Genomic DNA, 7,599 nt, shown 5'->3' with positions numbered 1-7,599 from the left:
ATATAAGATTTTTCCAAGACCCTCTGAACTGGCCAGCTAGCTTTAAGATTCGCCGTCACTGGTCACAGCATACCGTGAGTAAATCACTGATCTCAAGTATTGATGAAGGGTAAATTTAGCTCTGAATATGTGTGTTGCAAATAAACTCGTTGCCCTGATGTTATAGCATGTATATCATTCTCTGTCTCTGCTTATACTACAGAAACTGTTCGCTCCGTTCAGCACAAAGTCCAATTTGCGTTGGCGGCAACCACACTTCACAATTTCTGCAGGAATAGTCTAGGTGTCTTTACTGGCGATATGTACGCCTACTGCATGTCCCGAACAGGGCTGTGGCAGTGCAATCTGGTGCCCACGCGATCTATCTGGAGGACGTGTGCCACTTGTAAAGTGTCTCCAATTGCACCAAGTTCGTTTTAGATGTACTGGCTAATTATATCTGTCTCGGGAATTTGGATTTATGAGATCGCTAATAGCGTTATCAATTGTATTTAAAACGGGTGACGCACACAACTGCTGCCGATTACAGGTTAGTATTTGATCAATTATTTTGTTTAAATTGTATCCAATGCCACAGCCTTCGTTATAGAAGAACTGGTTAATTATTTCTGTGTCGGGAATTCAGATTTATGAGATCACTATTCGCCTAACGAACTGCGGCAGCGCATTCCGGTGCCCACGCAGGTGCTTCTTCGTTCACTGTGGAGCCCAATCGCCCCTTTTATTCGCCCCAGGCATTTAAAAGGCCTCATTATTCATTAAGCTAGCTGGATTCAAAATCCGTTTTAGAAAGACGCTATGTCTACGAACACACCGTTTTAAAAGGGTGACAGAGCTAGGCAGATGAATTTTACTGTCATATGGTTTACATATGGTGTTTTTATTAAATTATGTTGTTGGGTTGCAGAATCAGGAGGCTATTCTGGCAAGCAGGGAGCATCAGAATTAGCTTTAGGCTACTCAAGAGCAGGACTGTATGCATCTTAACCCAATCCCTCCTCGTCAACACACTTTCCCCCCACGTCACATCCTTACTAGGGTAGTCTTCCAACTACTCTCGGGAAAGTAATACAGTGCCTTCTAGTGGTCAGAATACACTCAACCTGTAACATCTATTATTGAACACAACAAATTGCATGGTATGAAACGGGAAGGAACTATTTTTTCTTGATAAAATCATTGTTTTCATAGAACTTACGACCAGAGATTTTTGCTTAACAACGGTGCAAATAGAACTACAAACCAGAGTGTCTGCATAAGGACGGTCCAATTAGAACTACGAAGCAGAGTTTTGCTTGACAACGGTAAGATAATATGCTCAAACGCCCGCAGAAGAACATTTCACTTCTAGCTGATTAAATCTATAAAAATCAATAAATATAAAAGCAAACTCATATTGTCATTGCTGGTACACGGCATGAAATTGATGTGAAATTACAGGGAAATTCCTACAGTAACCTGCTGTTTTACTGACATACGGCACATTGCTGAAGACAGAACAGCATTGTGGGCGTTTTGCTCTTAACTGCATTACACCGTTTGAATTTTCAATAATTAACTGGAAATTGCAATGGATATTGGGAAGCCGTTGGTTAGTAGTGGCGGCAGGGAATTTGCTAACAAAGCAATGCCAAGTTTCGAGTGTCACACCTAATAGGCTACGCGAATTTAAAAGTAATTATATCACAATTTGTTCGTTTTTGATTTCCAACAGAATACGTTGATCTGTATTTCACATTAATTTTCTTGTTCTTTTCCAAGGCAACCCTGTATTTCGAGTATTTTTTGTTGCAGCTGGCTAGAGTGTCGCCGGATTGTGCAGGTAGGCTACGTGCGTTTCGAATTCATCAAACTAGTTAGTATCATAACGGCCAATCATTCGCCAGCGATAGCTTAGTATGAAAGCATGTTTACATGTCAGTATTGTGGTCACCAATGCTTAACGAAGTATGCGTTTGTTAGGCATATGAAAGTACATGCGAGTCTTCCAACCGCGTTGTTTAAATGCGCCTTTTTTGATTGCTCCCGTTCGTTCAGAAACATGACGCAGTTGGAATGTCATGTATATCGAGAGCATAAAGATAAGAGGAGAGCACAGGTAACTGCAATCGAGTGTGTATCTTGTCATGTAGAATTTTGCAATGTTAGATGCAATGATTTATCCAGTTTAAACTCTCATTTGAAATCTCATATCGGAGAGGGCAGGGCCGTTTCTTGTCCATTTCGTCAGTGTGGGAGAACGTTTTCAGTCGTCTCTTCCTTTATTTCTAATTTTTCCACAGTACACAAGTCTTGTACAGTATCCAGTCTTCTGGGCCATGTAACAGTAGGAACAGAGACGAGACTAACGGCAACCAATGAACAAGTTGAGGATGTTTCAGTGTTGGAGGGGGATTTGACTGACGACGTAACGTAAGTGATGATAACGAGGGAGACCAAGCAGCGGTGCTGCCAGAGAGAGCAGATGAATCCCTTTTCTTGAACAATTTGGCTTTCTTTTATTTAAAGTTGCAGGCAAAACTTTTACTGCCAGCATCAGTCATACAGTCTATTATTGAGGATTTTCAAGCAGTGCATGATATCAGTCAGTCTCATTTACTTCATAAGTTGGACGAAAAGCTGGTATCATTGGATATCTCTGACCGTGAGAGAGAGAATGTCATAGAGGTTCTTAAATCCGAGGATTTGTTTCGGGCATGCAACACTGGTACCTTGAAAACTGATCAAAGACAAAAAACGGTTTTTAAAAATCAGTTTAGATACGTTGAGCCAGTCCCACTTTATCTTGGAAAGAATGATTCAGGGAAGGAATGTTTTGCTCAATACATTCCGTTAAAAGATACACTTCGATCACTCTTTCGGTGTCAGTCGGTCAAGCAGCAAACACATAGCTACAAACAAGAGATACAGTCTTTGTCTAGATCAAGAGATGTCTTGGAAGACATCTGGGATGGTAGCGATGTGGCAGCAAATGTATTGTTTAAGAAGTAGGAGGAATCTCTTGGTCTGGTACTGTACCAGGATGCTTTTGAAGTGGTAAATCCGCTACTTTGATTTAAATGGTATAGTCTAACCTGATGGACATGTGTACCGAGGAACATTGTGTGCCATAGCTGGAGATAATCTGGGATCACAGAGTGGCTTTAGTGAAAACTTCAGTAAAAGCACCCATTTCTGCAGATTATGTACTAGAGTCCGACCGATATATCTATAATATATTAATATATATTACATAATAAACACAAAAAAAAACAATGATTATTTATCTGTACTTGTCTGTTCGAACGTTGTAATTGCTATTTACTACAATTATCCAGTAGAGGGAGCTCTAATACAAGTGTGAACTGCAGCAGCTGACGCGCTACTTCTCTAATAAGACGTTTGTTACTCGTGCCTCATCCAATATTCTCCACTGCAAGACTTGGCTGCAGAGATTCGGTTGCGGCAATAAAGGTATGTAGATTTAGTGAAAGTTTTTAATTAAATGCGTTTATACGACCACTATGTCTATCAATCCTCATTATCAAACGAGCGAGCTAGCTAACATATTTGGTTCACTTTAGCAAGCTAGCAAGCCTTTATGAACTGGAAGTGAGCACATAAGCAGCGTAGGATCTACATTTCCAGAGGACATCGCTGTATTCTCAAATAAATAACCAGCCAAAATAAAATGGTGATTGAATGTGTCACACATTTGTTTTGTTTTTTTGTTTTTATCTGAGATAATGATATTAGCTACTATATGATGTTTTGTAAATAGCCAAGGCGTGATTGCAAGCGAGTGTCATCTTGTCACGCGTAGCAAGCTAACCAGACAGTAAAAACGCAGATAAAACACTTTGAACATGAATCATTTTAAGCCATGTTATCTAGCTTTGTCGTGATAACATGAGAGAAGGATTGCTGTTGGAGAACTGAATCAACCAATAATTAGCGCGGGTAACCTGCACGAAAGCTCATACATATAAGAAAATACAATAAGAAAATATAATTAATTTAACTTACTGAGAAAATATAATAAGAAATAACGAGGCTGTGTCATAGCTAATGCGTTATTGCGAGCGAGTGTGTCATCTAGTCACGCGTCAGAGCGCATTGTAGTTATTTTCACCGCCTAATTCTTATCGACAGGGAAGCTCGTTAGATAGTCTTAGGAGGAATAAAATAAGAAAATATAATTAATGTACTGAGAATAGATACTAAGAAATAATAATAACAAATTAATAATAACAACAACAACAATAATAATAATCATAAAAATACATGTTTGAAACTGGAAAAGGGATTTTTTACATTAATTTTTTTATAGATGTTGGAAAAGAAAGGAGTAAAAGCAAGGTGTGGAGTTATTTTGATTTCACACACTTAAATATGGTGTTAATATATATATTTAATTTAATATCATTTTTTACTTTTTTTTATCTAAAAAGTTTTGTTTGTTTATTTATTTATTTTTTTTTGTTTGCTTATAAAGTTAAATGTTCTTAAATATAGAAACTTTAGTAAAATATAAGTTTTTCAAATTGATTTGAAAATGTTGCACTTTTTGACAAAATATCGGTCAAAACATCGGTAATCGATGGGCTAGGACTCTCCAAAATCGGGATTGGCACCGGACCCAAAAATCTGGCATCGGTCGGGCTCTATTATGTACTGTTGGCCATGCTCAATTTTTGTCATCTCCCTTCACAACAGGTGAAAAGAAAACAATTGCATCATACAAAGACAGCGTGCAGCACAGCATGCAGCATAACGTAAGTACATCAAAACTGTCACTGGGAATTAAATTTGATTTGATTCCAAATTTATCAAATTAACCCACTTCCATGTGTGCCAACTTGGTCTGCCTCCTTGTCTGGGCCATGACTTATTTGAGGGTATCGTCGCATATGACTTCGCTCTATACCTAAGTCATTTTGTCACAAATCAGAAATTCTTCACGTATAGAGAACTGAATGGACAGCTTAATCACTTCAGGTACCTCGGCGATGACGCCAGCAATAAGCCATGCAAAATGAATCCAGGAAGTGAGAAATTGAGTGGACATGCTGTCCAGAATTGGTGTTTCCTTAGACTTCTGCCTCTCTTGATTGGGGACAAAATTTAAAATCCAGTTGAAAATGAAGTTTGTCAATTTGTGTTGCAGCTAAGGCAAAAAGTTGAAATTGTTTGTGCTCCTGCCATTGCAACTAGTCAGATGGCCTACTTGAAAGTCCTTATTGAGGAGTATTTGCCGAGTCGACAGTATTGTTTTCCTAATCACCCACTTAAGCCGAAACATCATGTAACCCGTTAGAAAAATAGCAACGTTTTAAAAGAGTCCTGTAGCTTTAAGAAAGGGAGGCTCCCTACCTAACTTGTTAGGAGGACTTGTTTTGCAGCCCTAATTAGTTTTATTGGCTGTAACAGGCAGTAATGTCTTAAGATCATTCTGGAAAATAGTTAGCCCCGCCCACTCCCAGGGACTTGGTTGAGACTGTTTGTCGCACGGGAGAGTGCACAGCAAGAGGGGAGAACGGGAGAGAGAAAAAGACGATCAGAAGTAGAAAATCATAATCGTTAATTTAAGCAGTAAACCTAAAGAGTAGCTCCGTAAATGACCCACGGACCAAATATTTTCCAGATCGCACACTTCAATCTCTTTCCTTGGGATCTTGGTAAGTTAAATGTTAAATTTGCTAAAGTATCGTAACTGTAGCAGCAACACGTGTGCTATTAACTCTGTGTTTCCTTGAAAATAGCATTAGCCATACGTGGCGTTTAATATTTTTCAGTTTGCACACTTCAGTTTCTTCCTTTGGGATTTCAGCGAGTTTAAATTTGAAATTTAGCTAAAATATCGCCATTGTAGCAGCAACACGTGTGTTATTAACTCCGTGTTTCCTTGAAAATAGCATTAGCCACACGTGGTATGTATAGCTATTGAGTTTCTCTCATATAAAGTTGAATGTTGCTATTTGAAAGCGTGAATCGCACTGTTATAGTAGTTCTATCATACGTGTATGAATGTGCTATGTAACATGTGTATGAATGTGCCATGTAATAACCTTGTGTTAATTTTAAGTAGGCTATAGCTCATTCAAGGTGGCTATTAGTTGAGCCTATGCACTTAAATGAAGTTAGCTAATGCAGTACTGTTAGAAACCATGCACTAGCGCTTAGCAAGTGTGCTACATTTGGGTATATGATGTAGCCATATCTTCTATTGTGCATGACAATGCAAGAGGGTTAGTTCACATGCATTTAAATGATTTTACAATCAACTAATGATTTACTAGATTGTTAAAGGTTTATTGCCATGTATTTATATTGAGTTCATGGTTTAAAAAATTATTTGCTATAGTTACATGGAAAATACCTTGATCATAATTCATGATTAATGGTTAAAGAGTGATACAATATTAGATAAAATTAAACTGTACATTTGAACATTTATAAAGTGTACTGTTTGGTTTATTAGTAACACTTTTACACTTTTGAGGTTACAATGATGCCTTAAAGAAAAAAACTAAGATTGAGAAAAGTATTCAGTTGTTGTTGTCATACAGGCTGGGTTTTTTGGATACCTGAGAAGAAACCTGTGAACCTAGGATTCTCTCCCTGACGAGGGAGATGGCGAGCCGACCAGCTTGATCAACTTGATTCATCTTCATCCATTGAGGAAGAACCCCCTGATACCCCTTGTTTCTCCCAACCCCACTCCGGTGTGGTAGGATTGTGATTGAGAAATTACACAATTTTATTTGATACTTAATTTTTTGTAAAAAGGGTGCACCCAACCAATAAAACTGACTTAAAACTAACTAAATTGAACTTGACCAATTGAACTGAACCAGACTGAACAGAAGACATTCAGAACTTAATGGACAGTGAATACAGTTACAACACTCAGGACATTGATATGAAGACAAATTAATGTGTTTGAATGTGATAAGCTTTACATATTAGTCATTACGTTTTCTTTAATACAGTTCTAACCATTTTGCACTTACTTTCTGGCTCCGGTTGTTCATTGTGTCCATTACCTTCATTCATTACCTCTCCTTACGATCCTAGCTTTAACCTGAAAATATTTACCTACTGCTAAGTGACCCTTTAGGTGGGTTACAATCATCATATACGTGACTATCCTGAACTGATACTTTGCTTTGGGTCTCTTATTCGCTCTTGGACCCTTAGGTTTGAGAGTAAACAGACACATTTTAAACAGTGTGCTCGCAAATTACACAACTTCAAGAATTTGCGATCTGTTGATTATTTAGGCCTCCAGCTACGTAACTCTGTGGCTGTACACAATGTCACCGTTAAAGGCACAAGCTACAAAAAAAGCCACGTGTGTTGTGTTTGAGAAGAATGATGAGGGACTAGTCTTTGGCAAGATAGAACTGATTCTTGTTTGCAACAGTTGTGTTTACTTTGTCACAGAGAAATGCCAGTCTGATTTCCTTTTTGATCAGGGGATTTACTGCCTAAAGATGGGCTCAGAGAACCCCATTTCAAATTATTTCTGCCTCGAACATGCAAGCCTGCTTGACTATTACCCTTTGCCTGTGTACAACATGTTTGGTCTGTCTCTAATAGCCACTCCTTTCCTTCAGA

At 38.3% G+C, this 7,599-nt stretch overlaps 1 long non-coding RNA gene across 1 annotated transcript; it reads left to right on the top strand.

Annotated features, from left to right (window-relative positions):
* The first annotated feature begins 932 nt into the window (after nt 1–932).
* LOC118216006 lies at nt 933–2,414 on the top strand. The gene is made up of 3 exons (XR_004762949.1): nt 933–1,304; nt 1,762–1,822; nt 2,283–2,414. It is a non-coding gene; the product is annotated as an uncharacterized LOC118216006 (long non-coding RNA).
* Nucleotides 2,415–7,599: the final 5,185 nt, after the last annotated feature.

This window comes from Anguilla anguilla, chromosome 17 (assembly GCF_013347855.1).
Source record: "Anguilla anguilla isolate fAngAng1 chromosome 17, fAngAng1.pri, whole genome shotgun sequence".
In the NCBI taxonomy this organism is placed as follows: domain Eukaryota; kingdom Metazoa; phylum Chordata; class Actinopteri; order Anguilliformes; family Anguillidae; genus Anguilla; species Anguilla anguilla.
The sequence above is the reverse complement of the archived record's forward strand: the minus strand, read 5'-3'. Positions and strand labels throughout refer to the sequence as shown.